Below are 14,720 nucleotides of genomic sequence, written 5' to 3'. Positions count from 1 at the left end.
ATGCACAGGTCCAGATTTCTTGCAGAAATTTCCTGAAGAAAACCGGAAAATTTCTGCAAGAAATCCGCATTTTTTTTTTTTGCGGTTTTTTTTTCTGTTTTTTTCGCGTTTTTTTAGCATTCTGCAAGCGTAATTAGCTTGCAGAATGCTAAAGTTTTCCAAGCGATCTGTAGCATCGCTTGGAAAACTGACTGACGGGTTGGTCACACTTGTCAAACATAGCGTTTGACAAGTGTGACCATCTTTTTACTATAGATGCTGCCTATGCAGCATCTATAGTAAAAGATAGAATGTTTAAAAATAATAAAAATAATAAAAAAAATGGTTATACTCACCTGCAGGCGTCCATTCCTATAGATGCCGGTGTGGTTCAGGACCTTCCATGACATCGTGGTCACGTAAGCGGTCACATGACCGGTCTCGACCAATCACAAGACCGCGACGTCATCGCAGGTCCTTCACCGCACACCAGCTATAGGAACCGAAGCGGCAGCATGCAGCAGAGAGGCGGGAAGACATCGAAGGTGAGTATATGACTATTTTTTATTTTAATTCTTTTTTTTCGACCAATTATATGGTGCCCAGTGCGTGGAGGAGAGTCTCCTCTCCTCCACCCTGGGTACCAACCGCACATAATCTGCTTACTTCCCGCATGGTGGGCACAGCCCCGTGCGGGAAGTAAGCAGATCAATGCACTCCTAGGTGTGCGGAATCCCCTGCAATTCCGCATTTTAATGAACATGTTGCTTTTTTTTCCGCGATGCGATTTTTTCGCGGAAAAAAAGGCTACATTTGCACAAAAAATGCAGAATACACTGAAAATAATGAGAGGCATATGTTAGCGTTTTTTTTCGCGTTTTTATCACGTTTTTATAGCGAAAAAACGCAAAAAAACCGCGAAAAATACTGAACGTGTGCACATGGCCTTACCCAACAGACTGGAAGCACTCTTGGGCATATGTAGTCAAAGCTTCTCAATCTTCCCAGTATTGCTGATACTAAACCAGATTTTGATAGTATTAAAGATAATGTTTAGAGGGAATCTGTCACCAGGTTTTTGCTGCCTAATCTGAGAGCAGAATTCTGTAGAGACAGCAACCCTGATTCCTGCAATGTGTGACTTACTTACTGCTTGGCTTGCTGTAATTTTTACTTAAAATCACTGTTTTATCACCTTGAAATTATCACTAGAAGACTAGTAAACCTGCTGCCATGTAGTCCTCCATATTTATGAGCTCTGTTTAACCACATGCCTATCACTGATTGGCAGTTTTCTCCCTATGTACAGCACACTCAGAAAACTGCCAATCAGGGGGGCGTGGTTTGCAAGGGGAAAGGAGCAGACCTGTTTTGCAGGAGCTCCTATGAATCCCCTTTACTAAGCTACTTTAGCCTACTTTAAAGTGGACACTTCTGGTCTAATATTGTTTGAAGACTTGTGGGAATATGCCCAGAACACCAAATAGGAAGGAAAACATGGACTTTAGAAAAAGCCTTTTACAGGCTCCGGAGATAATGCTATCTCATCCCCCGCCTCAGCTATGCAGAAGACGCCAGCTAAAATCGCCGCCGATGCAGGACCAAACAAGAATCTCAGCATCAGATTCACTAACCCTGTGCCGAATACACACAAGTCTCTCGGAGTGACACCGACTAACCTGTTGCGGGGAGTAAAGAAAAATGGCTTATATTCAGCCCAGACATCAGCGGCTGTAAGAGGGCCAGTTCACCAGCAGACAACGAACAAGAATGATCCTGCACCACTGGAGGAGAACATAAGAACTCCCCTGACTCCCCGGGATCCCTGGAGCGAAAAGAAGAATCATCCAACTACCTCATCAGCTGCCAGCAAGGAGAACAGAAGCCGGGAATCCACCGCGACAACGAAGCCGCAAAGGGAGATGGCGCCGGCGCCATTGCTGAAAAACTACAAGGAACCGCCGCAGACCCTGGCAGAGGCGAGTCCCCCCGGAACTTCGACACACACTCCAAGGAGGAAGAAAGAGAAGAGCTGTGCTACCATCCAGCATATATCTGATGCGCAAGCACTCGGCAAGACGCAGCTAGCCATCCGGAGCCAGAGGAGCAGCCTGAATCATAAAGCACAGGAGTTTGTGCCGAAGACCTGGACTGCGACTGGACCCCGGACTCTGAGAGCAGCATCACCGACACAAGAAGGGGCACCGCCCCAAAACGACGCATGCGGAAGCATCCACATACAGCCGCACGACCTGCGTACCTAATGTTAAAGATAGGTATGCAGGCCGCATGCCCGGACTAAGTCCGCAGCCCTCCACAGCTCCTCTAAATGTTAATGTGAAACCGGCCTTAGCAACCAATGTCATAGTGTCATTCTACCCAAATTGGGTGAGAAATGCGCTCCTTGGAGTTTCAAAAGAGCAAACATTTCACTCATCTCCATACAATCACCTAACTTTTTTCAAAGACATGTCAAAAGAAACTTTACAAAAAACGGAAAGCATTTTCTCAAATCACACGTGCACTCCTGTAAGCTGGGATCCCCTATACCTGGACTCAGTCTTCAACCCTCCAAGTGAAAAATGCTCACATATCTATCCCTATACTCTCTCCGAAGGAGGGATCTGTTTACCTTACAGGTGTTGGAATCAAAATTTCAGCGGTCTCCTCCAGATGCTCCTCTACAAAGGTTCTGGACCTCCTTCCTGTTTAAAAGAACTCTATGCTACTCCTTTATAACTAAAAGAAGTCTTCCACTTTCATGACTCCTTCGAAGAACCGAACTTTCCCTCCATTTAGTTTAGGGTCGCCTTAGGGTGCTTCCAGACATGACGGGCCTAAATGTACCACAGAATATAATGTATTTTTTACTTTACTTTACTTGTTTCTTTTACAGGTTTCCAGGTTTACTTTAAAGTCTTAATTAGGGTTGAGCGACTTTCATTTTTTTAAGATCGAGTCGGGTTTTGCGAAACCCGACTTTGTCCAGTCGAGTCGAGTGAAGTCGGCCGATTATCGCGAAAAGTCGGGGATCGACCGAAACATGAAACCCAATGCAAGTTAATGGGGAAGCATAGTCGGCAGTGAGTGGAGGCCAGGAAAACACCTACAGTGCCCATTTTAATGCCAAAAACATCCATTCTTGTTTCTGAAGCTTGCCAATCTTAATTAACTTTATAATAATAGTTGGGCATTGGAAATTGGGGGTCATTTGGCAAAAGTTGTGGGGGGTAGGGCTGGTTCAAGGTTTTAGTGGGCCCAGGAAACGTGGACTACGTCATGGTGGTGGAGCAGTGAGAGGTAAGTATTTCAACTTTGCAAGTGCTGTGATCCTGAGCACACACCGTTAGTAGGCCCCAACCACCAATTTTTACCAACAAATATTTAATGAGAGCCTGAAGGTTGAAGCTCAGATTTATACAGTGGAGGACAACACCAGGGAGCGGCACACACCGTTAGTAGGCCCCAACCACCAATTTTTACCAACAAATACTTAATGAGAGCCAGAAGGTTGAAGCTCAGCTTTATACAGTGGAGGACAACACAAGGGAGCGGCACACACCGTTAGTAGGGCCCAACCAAAGTTGAAGGCCAAATGCAGTTTAATATCTGCTACTATAGGCCGAAAGCCAAAAGGTTGAAGCTCAGCTTTTTACAGTGGAGGACAACACCAGGGAGCGGCAGACACCTGTTATGACCCCAATGGCAAGGGTCTCAGAGGAACAAGTAAGTCTGCGAAGTACAAAAATCCAGCTCATAGGGCAGTGGTAACTGGGTTGACCATATATCTACTCCTAACGCCAACACTAGAAGTAGCCGGGGAACATGCCTACGTTGGTCGCTAGATGTCTCGCGCCAGCCGGAGGACTAACTACCCCTAGAAGAGGAAAACAAAGACCTCTCTTGCCTCCAGAGAATAGACCCCAAAAGTTGGATACAAGCCCCCCACAAATAATAACGGTGAGGTAAGAGGAAATGACAAACACAGAGATGAACTAGGTTTAGCAAAGAGAGGCCCACTTACTAATAGCAGAATGTAGTAAGATAACTTATATGGTCAACAAAAACCCTATCAAAAATCCACACTGGAAATTCAAGAACCCCCGAACCGTCTAACGGCCCGGGGAGAACTCCAGCCTCCCTAGAGCTTCCAGCAAGGTTAGGATACAGATTATGTACAAGCTGGACAAAAATGCAAACAAAAACAAATAGCAAAAAGCAAGAAAGCAGACTTAGCTTAATCTAGCAGGAACCAGGATCAGTAGACAAGAGCACAACAGATTAGCTCTGATTACAACGTTGCCAGGCATTGAACTGAAGGTCCAGGGAGCTTATATAGCAACACCCCTGACTTAACGACCCAGGTGAGCATACAAGGGATGGCAGACATTCCCAGAGTCAAATCACTAGTAACCACTAGAGGGAGCCAAAAAGGTAAATTCACAACAGACACCGTTAGTAGGCTCCAACCACCAATTTTTACCAACAAATACTTAATGAGAGCCAGAAGATTGAAGCTCAGCTTTATACAGTGGAGGACAACACCATGGAGCGGCACACACCGTTAGTAGGCCCCAACCACCAATTTTTACCAACAAATACTTAATGAGAGCAAGAAGGTTGAAGCTCAGCTTTATACAGTGGAGGACAACACCAGGGAGCGGCACACACCGTTAGTAGGGCCCAACCAAAGTTGAAGGCCAAATGCAGTTTAATATCTGCTACTATAGGCCGAAAGCCAAAAGGTTGAAGCTCAGCTTTATACAGTGGAGGACAACACCAGGGAGCGGCAGACACCGTTAGTAGGCCCCAACCACCAATTTTTACCAACAAATACTTAATGAGAGCCTGAAGGTTGAAGCTCAGACAAGGAAACCTGGAGGAGAACACCAAGGAGGAGGAGAACACCGTTACTAGGCCCCAACCCAAGTAGTATGGCAACTGTAGTGTTACATTTAAAAATACTTAATGAGACCCTGAAGGTTGAAGCTCAGACAAGGAAACCTGGAGGAGAACACCAAGGAGGAGGAGAACACCAAGGAGGAGGAGAACACCGTTACTAGGCCCCAACCCAAGTAGTATGGCAACTGTAGTGTTACATTTAAAAATACTTAATGAGAGCCTGAAGGTTGAAGCTCAGACAAGGAAACCTGGAGGAGAACACCAAGGAGGAGGAGAACACCAAGGAGGAGGAGAACACCGTTACTAGGCCCCAACCCAAGTAGTATGGAAACTGTAGTGTTACATTTAAAAATACTTAATGAGAGCCTGAAGGTTGAAGCTCAGACAAGGAAACCTGGAGGAGAACACCAAGGAGGAGGAGAACACCAAGGAGGAGGAGAACACCGTTACTAGGCCCCAACCCAAGTAGTATGGCAACTGTAGTGTTACATTTAAAAATACTTAATGAGAGCCTGAAGGTTGAAGCTCAGACAAGGAAACCTGGAGGAGAACACCAAGGAGGAGGAGAACACCGTTACTAGGCCCCAACATAAGTAGTATGGCAACTGTAGTGTTACATTTAAAAATACTTAATGAGAGCCTGAAGGTTGAAGCTCAGACAAGGAAACCTGGAGGAGAACACCAAGGAGGAGGAGAACACCAAGGAGGAGGAGAACACCGTTCCTAGGCCCCAACCCAAGTAGTATGGCAACTGTAGTGTTACATTTAAAAATACTTAATGAGAGCCTGAAGGTTGAAGCTCAGACAAGGAAACCTGGAGGAGAACACCAAGGAGGAGGAGAACACCAAGGAGGAGGAGAACACCGTTACTAGGCCCCAACCCAAGTAGTATGGCAACTGTAGTGTTACATTTAAAAATACTTAATGAGAGCCTGAAGGTTGAAGCTCAGACAAGGAAACCTGGAGGAGAACACCAAGGAGGAGGAGAACACCAAGGAGGAGGAGAACACCGTTACTAGGCCCCAACCCAAGTAGTATGGCAACTGTAGTGTTACATTTAAAAATACTTAATGAGAGCCTGAAGGTTGAAGCTCAGACAAGGAAACCTGGAGGAGAACACCAAGGAGGAGGAGAACACCAAGGAGGAGGAGAACACCGTTACTAGGCCCCAACCCAAGTAGTATGGCAACTGTAGTGTTACATTTAAAAATACTTAATGAGAGCCTGAAGGTTGAAGCTCAGACAAGGAAACCTGGAGGAGAACACCAAGGAGGAGGAGAACACCCAGGAGCGGCAGACATCACTAGAAGGCCCCAACCAAACTAGTAGCCCAAATGCAGTTTCCTATTTTTTAAAAAAGCCCGAAAACCTGAATTGAGGACAATTTTAATTAGGGACTGCAGACAGACTTAGTAGGCTGTCCCCTGTGGACCATGCATCCACCACATTAACCCATTGCACCATAATGGACACGTAACCTTCTGTGGCCATGCCTACAGGTCCATGCGTCTGTTGTCAGGTGCACCTTTGTACTCACAGATTGCCAGAGTGCATGGACAATGCGGTCTTTTACATGCTGGTGGAGGGTTGGGATGGCTTTTCTTGCAAAAGAAGTGTCGACTGGTTAGCTTGTAGCGTGGTACAGCGTAGTCCATCATGGCTTTATTAATATTAAATAAAATATATAAATAGGCTCTATGAACTTTTAAATAGGTTCCAGGGGTACACAGGCAGCATTGGTGTGGTCAGTGGAGGACTATTGGAAGGAGGGACCGCAGACAGACTTAGTACGCCTACAATTTAAAAAAGTGGCTATATGCACTTTAAAATAGGTTCCAGGGGTACACGGGCAGCATTGGTGTGGTCAGCGGAGGACGATTGCAAGGAGGGACCGCAGACAGGCTTACTGGGCCTAAAATAAATATAAATAGGCTCTATGCAGTTTTAAATAGGTTACATGGGTACATAGGCAGCATTGGTGTGGTCAGCGGAGGACGATTGCAAGGAGTGTCTGACACAGTTAGTACTCCCAAAAAATAAATAGATGTTAATGTCTCGCAAAACAAAAAAACAAAAGTGTGGCATACTTAGGTACAGGGGTGAGCTCCTCTGCTGAGTTTCAGACATAGTAATTTGGAACTAAGTATTTACTGGTGTCAATATAGGACACTGACCCAGACTATTTTAACTAGCATCATAGATGTCAACAAATTGGTATTGTCAGTGCCAGGCATTGAATGATGTCAGCGCATAGACTAAACATTGGTGGAGCTGTGAGAGATAATTTTGCACGTGGTAGAGCACAGTTTGAGCTGGGGGGGTGAACTCTCTTGTGGCCGGCGGTACCGTCCCAGGGCCCCTCATGTTACAATGGTGTGTCTGACGTTGGGTGCGTGCCACCACCGGCAGAGACACTTTATTGTACTATGATGGACCCAGTGGCAGTGCCGTCGACCAAGAGCGGGCACACCCACCTCTTCAGACAAACGGCACTCTAACGTTTACTTGCGCCAAGTGGCGAGACCACGGCCCCGTGGGGGGAGTTTTCCCATTGAGGGAGGTGTAAACATGTCGTATGCTGGACAAACAGCTGCTGCAAATTAAGAGATTGGAACACTCAGTAAGACCAGTCCACAAGCAAGACCTTTTTATAGGAAAGCTAGGTGTCAGCCGGGAAAGGTGGGGCAAAATAATTTGAAATCCAGGAGTGGTTCATTTTAATGAAGGTGAGATCATCCACATTTTGGGTAGCCAGACGAGTCCTTTTTTCGGTTAATATTGAACCAGCAGCACTGAATACTCTTTCTGATAGCACACTAGCTGCTGGGCAAGCAAGCTCCTGCAATGCATATTCTGCCAATTCAGGCCAGGTGTCTAATTTGGATGCCCAGTAATCAAATGGGAATGACGGTTGAGGGAGAACATCGATAAGGGATGAAAAATAGTTAGTAACCATACTGGACAAATGTTGTCTCCTGTCACTTTGAATAGATGCTGCAGTACCTGTCCTGTCTGCGGTCATTGCGAAATCACTCCACAACCTGGTCAGAAAACCCCTCTGTCCAACGCCACTTCTGATTTGTGCACCTCTAACACCTCTGCCCTGTAGCCCCCTGCAGCTCGTGTGAGAACCATCACCGGCGCTTTGTGCTGGGAATGCCTGAATCAAACGGTCTACAAGAGTTGCTTGTTTGGTTGCTAATATTTGTTCGAGGTTCTCATGTGGCATAATATTTTGCAATTTGCCTTTATAGCGAGGGTCAAGGATGCAGGCCAACCAGTAATCGTCATCGGTCATCATTTTAATAATGCGTGGGTCCCTTTTGAGGATACGTAAGGCATAATCCGCCATGTGGGCCAAAGTTCCAGTTGTCAAATCTGCGGTTGTGCTGGTTTGAGGGGCAGTTACAGGCAAATCTACGTCACTTGTCTCCCTTAAAAAAACAGAACCCGGCCTTGCAACACCACTAATTTCTGTTGGCCCAGGAGAAGCTTCCTCATTAAAAAAGTACTCATCCCCATCATCCTCCTCGTCCTCCTCCTCCTCTTCGCCCGCTACCGCGTCCTCTACACGGCCCTGACCAGACAATGGCTGACTGTCATCAAGGCTTTCCTCTTCCTCGGCTGCAGACGCCTGCTCCTTTATGTGCGTCAAACTTTGCATCAGCAGACGCATTAGGGGGATGCTCATGCTTATTATGGCGTTGTCTGCACTAACCAGCCATGTGCATTCCTCAAAACACTGAAGGACTTAACAGAGGTCTTGGAGCTTCGACCACTGCACAGCAGACAACTCCATGTCTGCCATCCAACTGCCTGCCCGTGTATGTGTATCCTCCCACAAATACATAACAGCACGCCTCTGTTCGCACAGTCTCTGAAGCATGTGCAGTGTGGAGTTCCACCTTGTTGCAACATCGATGATTAGGCAATGCTGGGGAGATTCAAAGACCGCTGATAGTTCTGCATACGGCTGGAGTGTACGGGCGAACGGCGGATATGCGAGCAAAGTCTGCGCATTTTGAGGAGCAGGTCGGGTAACCCCGGATAACTTTTCAGGAAGCACTGCACCACCAGGTTTAAGGTGTGAGCCAGGCAAGGAATGTGTTTCAGTTGGGAAAGGGCTATGGCAGCCATGAAATTCCTTCCGTTATCACTCACTACCTTGCCTGCCTCAAGATGTACAGTGCCCAGCCATGACTGAGTTTCTTTCTGCAAGAACATGGACAGAACTTCTGCGGTGTGTCTGTTGTCTCCCAAACACTTCATTGCCAATACAGCCTGCTGACGCTTGCCACTAGCTGTCCCATAATGGAACACCTGGTGTGCAACAGTGGCAGCTGCGGATGGAGTGGTTGTGCGACTGCGGTCTGTGGACGAGCTCTCGCTTCTGCAGGAGGACGAGGAAGAGGAGGAGGGGGGCGAACGCCTACAGCCAACTGTTTCCTAGACCGTGGGCTAGGCAGAACTGTCCCAATATTGCTGTCCCCTGTGGACCCTGCATCCACCACATTCGCCCAGTGTGCCGTGATGGACACGTAACGTCCCTGGCCATGCCTACTGGTCCATGCATCTGTTGTCAGGTGCACCTTTGTAGTCACAGATTGCCTGAGTGCATGGACGATGCGGTCTTTAACATGCTGTTGGAGGGCCGGGATGGCTTTTCTAGAAAAGAAGTGTCGACTGGGTAGCTCGTAGCGTGGTACAGCGTAGTCCATCAGCGCTTTGAAAGCTTCACTTTCAACTAACCGGTAGGGCATCATCTCTAATGAGATTAGTCTAGCTATGTGGGCGTTCAAACCCTGTGTACGCGGATGCGAGGATGAGTACTTCCTTTTCCTAACAAGAGTCTTATGTAGGGTGAGCTGGACTGGAGAGCTGGAGATCGTGGAACTAGCGGTGGTGCCGGTGGACATGGCAGACTGAGAGAGGGTTGGAGATGGTATTCTTGCCGGTGCCCTACATGCAGTGTTTCCTACTACGAACCTGGTGATTCCCTGACTGCTTTGGCCTGGAGACGAAAGCTGCACAGATACTGCAGGTGGTGCGGGAAATGGTGGGCTTACAGTGAGGGAAGGGATGTAGCGTTGCTGACTAGCTTCATTGGCCGAGGGTGCTGCAACCTTTAGGGACATTTGGTAGTTAGTCCAGGCTTGCAAATGCATGGTGGTTAAATGTCTATGCATGCAACTTGTATTTAGACTTTTAAGATTCTGACCTCTGCTTAAGGTAGTTGAACATTTTTGACAGATGACTTTGCGCTGATCATTTGGATGTTGTTTAAAAAAATGCCAGACTGCACTCTTTCTACTATCGGATACCTTTTCAGGCATTGCAGACTGAGCTTCTTTAACCGGATGGCCACGCTTTCCTCCAACTGGTTTTGGTTTTGCCACGCGTTTTTGGCCAGATACGGGCCCGGCAGATGGAACCTGTTGTGATGTTGATGCCTGCTGCGGCTCCTCCTCCTCCGCTTCAGAACTACTGCCGCCTGCACCCTGTTCCCCCAATGGCTGCCAATCGGGGTCAACAACTGGGTCATCTATGACCTCCTCTTCTATCTCGTGTGCAACTTCGTCTGTGTCACCGTGTAAGCCGGTGGTATAGCGTTCGTGATGGGGCACCATAGTCTCAGCTGGGTTTGATTCTGGCTCAGTACACTGCGAGGGCAATGTTCTGGTCTGAGTCAAAGGAACAGCATAGTAATCTGGCTGTGGCTGTGCATCAGTGCACTCCATGTCCAATTCAACTTCTAATGGGCATGGCCTGTTAACTGTTTCACTGTCTAACCCAGGAACGGTATGTGTAAAGAGCTCCATGGAGTAACCCGTTGTGTCGCCTGACGCATCCTTCTCTCTTGTTCTGGGTGAAGAAGACAAGGAAGTGACTTGTCCCTGACCATGAACATCCACTAACGACGCGCTGCTTTTACATTTATCACTTTCAGAAGAGGAGGCAAAAGAGCTAGAGGCTGAGTCAGCAAGGAAAGCCAAAACTTGTTCTTGCTGCTCCGGCTTTAAAAGCGGTTTTCCTACTCCCAGAAAAGGGAGCGTTCGAGGCCTTGTGTAGCCAGACGACGAACCTGGCTCAACAACTCGAGACTTAGGTGCTGTATTGCTTTTACCACGACCACCTGATGCTCCACCACCACTACCATCATTACCAGCTGACAATGACCGCCCACGGCCACGACCTCTTCCACCAGACTTCCTCATTGTTTGCAAAACGTAACCAAATTAACGGTATCTGTTACTGTAAAACAACTTATAAGGTGAACTCAAACTTCTGTAGGATTTATATATACCTTTATAGGTGGCTGACAATGAAAGGAAAATCAGGCCCAATGTTACACACTAGGTTTTATGTGCCCCAATAATTTGAGACAGATGGCACACACAAGACCGGCACTCAAGCACAAATGCCAATCTTAATCTCCCACTATGTTTTGTTTTTTCAGGGAGAATTAAAAAAAAAAAAAAATTCCCAGTATGACACACTAGGTTTTATGTGCCCCAATAATTTGAGACAGATGGCACACACAAGACCGGCACTCAAGCACAAATGCCAATCTTAATCTCCCACTATGTTTTTTTTGTCAGGGAGAATTTAAAAAAAAAGGGACTGTCCTACAATTACTATCTCCCTGCAGTAATCTCAGCAAGGTATGGCATGCAGCAATAACAAGGAGTGGACAGCTGCACAAAAAAAACAAAAGTGTGGACAAACAAACAAGATAGCTGTGCAGAAAGGAAGGAACAACAGGATTTGTGCTTTGAAAAAAGCAGTTGGTTTGCACAGCAGTGTACACACACAGCAACGCAGCTATCAGGGTTAGGGAGCCTTTTAGGGCAGCCCAATGAGCTACAGCCCTGAGGAAAAAAAATGTAGCTTCCACTGTCCCTGCAAACAAAAGGTGGTGTTGGACAGTGGAAATCGCTACAGCACAAGCGGTTTGGGGCTTTATGTACCCTGCCTAACACTACTTCTGCTTCTGAAGAAGCTGCAGCAACCTCTCCCTATGCTCAGATCAGCAGCAGTAAGATGGCGGTCGGCGGGAACGCCCCTTTATAGCCCCTGTGATGCCGCAGAAAGCAAGCCAATCACTGCAATGCCCTTCTCTAAGATGGTGGGGACTGAGATCTATGTCATCACGCTGCCCATACTCTGCGTCCACCTTCATTGGCTGAGAAATGGCGCTTTTAGCGTCATTAAAACGCGACTTTGGCGCGAAAGTCGCGTACCGCATGGCCGACCCCACACAGGGATCGGGTCGGGTTTCATGAGACGCCGACTTTGCCAAAAGTCAACGACTTATGAAAATGACCGATCCATTTCGCTCAACCCTAGTCTTAATTAGTAACAGATAGCTTACATAATCTTCAAAAAAACTTATATGTACATTAATACGCCTGTCTTCTCTTTCCCATTACCCTTGTTGCAGGGAATTACCTATCCTTCCCCCTTTACCAACTTTCCCTTTACCTCATAAAATTTAGCAAAACCAATAAAGTTTGTTGGAAAAGAAAGCTGCCAATCAGAGCTCAGCATTCAGAGATGTGCAGCAGATAAAACATTGATTACATCAAATGAGCCATGCATACAGGAAGGGGGGAGATGAGCCATGCATATATGGGGGGAGATGAGCCAGGCATACAGAGAGAGGGGGAGATGAGCCAGGCATACAGAGAGAGGGGGAGATGAGCCATGCATACAGGAGGAGGGGAGATGAGCCATGCATACGGGGGGAGATGAGCCATGCATACGGGGGGAGATGAGCCATGCATACATGGGGGAGATGAGCCAGGCATACAGGGAGAGGGGGAGATGAGCCATGCATACAGGAGGAGGGGAGATGAGCCATGCATACAGGAGGGGGTATGAGCCATGCATACAGGGATGGGGGAGATGAGCCATGCATACAGGGGGAGATGAGCCATGCATACAGGGAGGGGGAGATGAGCCATGCATACAGGAGGGGGGAGATGAGCCATGCATATGGGGGGAGATGAGCCATGCATACAGGAGGGGAGGAGATGTGCCATGCATACAGGGGGAGATGAGCTATGCATATAGGAGGGGGGAGATGAGCCATGCATACAGGAGGGGGAGATGAGCCATGCATACAGGGAGGAGGGGAGATGAGCCATGCATACAGGGATGGGGGAGATGAGCCATGCATACAGGAGGGGAGAGATGAGCCATGCATACAGGAAGGGGGGAGATGAGCCATGCATACAGGGAGGTAGGGGAGATGAGCCATGGATACAGGGAGGGGGGTGATGAGCCATGCATACAGGGAGGGGGAGATGAACCATGCATACAGGGAGGGGGGAGATGAGCCATGCATACAGGAGGTGGGAGATGAGCCATGCATACAGGAGGGGGGAGATGAGCCATGCATACAGGAGGGGGGAGATGAGCCATGCATACAGGAGGGGGAGATGAGCCATGCATTCAGGCAGGGGAGGAGATGAGCCATGCATACAGGGAGGGGGATGAGCCATGCATACAGGAGGGGGGAGATGAGCCATGCATACAGGGATGGGGGAGATGAGCCATGCATACAGGGGGGAGATGAGCCATGCATACAGGGAGGTGGGGGAGATGAGCCATGCATACAGGAGAGGGGGAGATGAACCATGCATACAGGGGGATGAGCCATGCATACAGGGAGGGGGGAGATGAGTCATGCATACAGGGAGGGGGATGAGCTATGCATACAGGGAGGGGGGAGATGAGCTATGCATATAAGATGGGAGGGGGCATTATACAGTCTGGAGCATCATGTGTGGCCATTATACAGTATTGAGCATCATGTGGGGCTATTATACAGTATGGAACATCATATGTGGCCATTATACAGTATGGAGCATCATGTGGGGTCATTTATACAGTATGGAGCATCACGTGTGGCCATTATACAGTATGAAGTATCATGTGTGGCCATTATACAGTATTGAGCATCATGTGGGGCCATTATACAGTATGGAGCATCATGTGTGGCCATTATACAGTATGGAGCATCATGTGTGGCCATTATACAGTATGGAGCATCATGTGTGGCCATTATACAGTATGGAGCATCATGTGTGGCCATTATACAGTATGGAGCACTGTGTGGCCATATTTTTTTTTGTTTATAATTATTGCTTATGAAACAGTGTGATCAGCAGTACTAAATGGGTGTGGTTGGGGCATGGATATGGGTGTGACTAGTTGTGAAATGGGTGTGGTCAGAGGCATGGCCAAAAATTTGCCGCATTGTGGGCCGAAAACTTTGTTCCTCTTTCCTTTCACAAGTTGGGAGGTATGGTACCACATTTGCCGGATCACAGCAAGTGCCTAAAATGTCCGCAAATCCCTTAGGGAATGAATGAGGCCGAACGCAGTGTTGCCATAAGTGATCTGTTATGCAGCAGATGTGGAAAAACTGCCAGATCTGCTGCAAAAGGCTACTTTCACATCAGCGATTTTTGCCAAAGTCACTGCCGATAGTGTCATACATACCAATGGGGGAGGCAGTTCTAAAAGTGCCTAGGGCAGCAGAAACTCTAAATACGGCCCTGCATGCAAGTCTTAGAAAAGTGAATAAAATGATGCCTGATCTGCAATCCTATGACTTGGGCTACGTTCACACTTGCACACCGGGGATTTGTGGACAGATGTGTACTTCCTCCCTGAAGCTCCGCCCACTTCCGCACTTTTTCCGTTTAGGTCCATCTGCAGCGCCCCAGAGTCCTGGTCGTTGCAGTACTGTGGCTCCGCCACTATGGGGAGCTATGGTGCGTCTGATGGCACTGAAGGAGTTCATCGGATCAGGTATCACAGACACCAATACA

General features: G+C 47.7%; 1 protein-coding gene across 1 annotated transcript in view; it reads left to right on the top strand.

Moving 5' to 3' along the window:
* DTHD1 (death domain containing 1) overlaps positions 1-14,720 on the top strand; it is a 145,965-nt gene that overhangs the window by 107,758 nt on the left and 23,487 nt on the right. The gene's annotated exons all lie outside the window — the stretch shown is intronic.

Source organism: Ranitomeya variabilis, chromosome 1 (assembly GCF_051348905.1).
Source record: "Ranitomeya variabilis isolate aRanVar5 chromosome 1, aRanVar5.hap1, whole genome shotgun sequence".
NCBI classification, from domain to species: Eukaryota; Metazoa; Chordata; class Amphibia; order Anura; family Dendrobatidae; genus Ranitomeya; species Ranitomeya variabilis.
The sequence above is the reverse complement of the archived record's forward strand: the minus strand, read 5'-3'. Positions and strand labels throughout refer to the sequence as shown.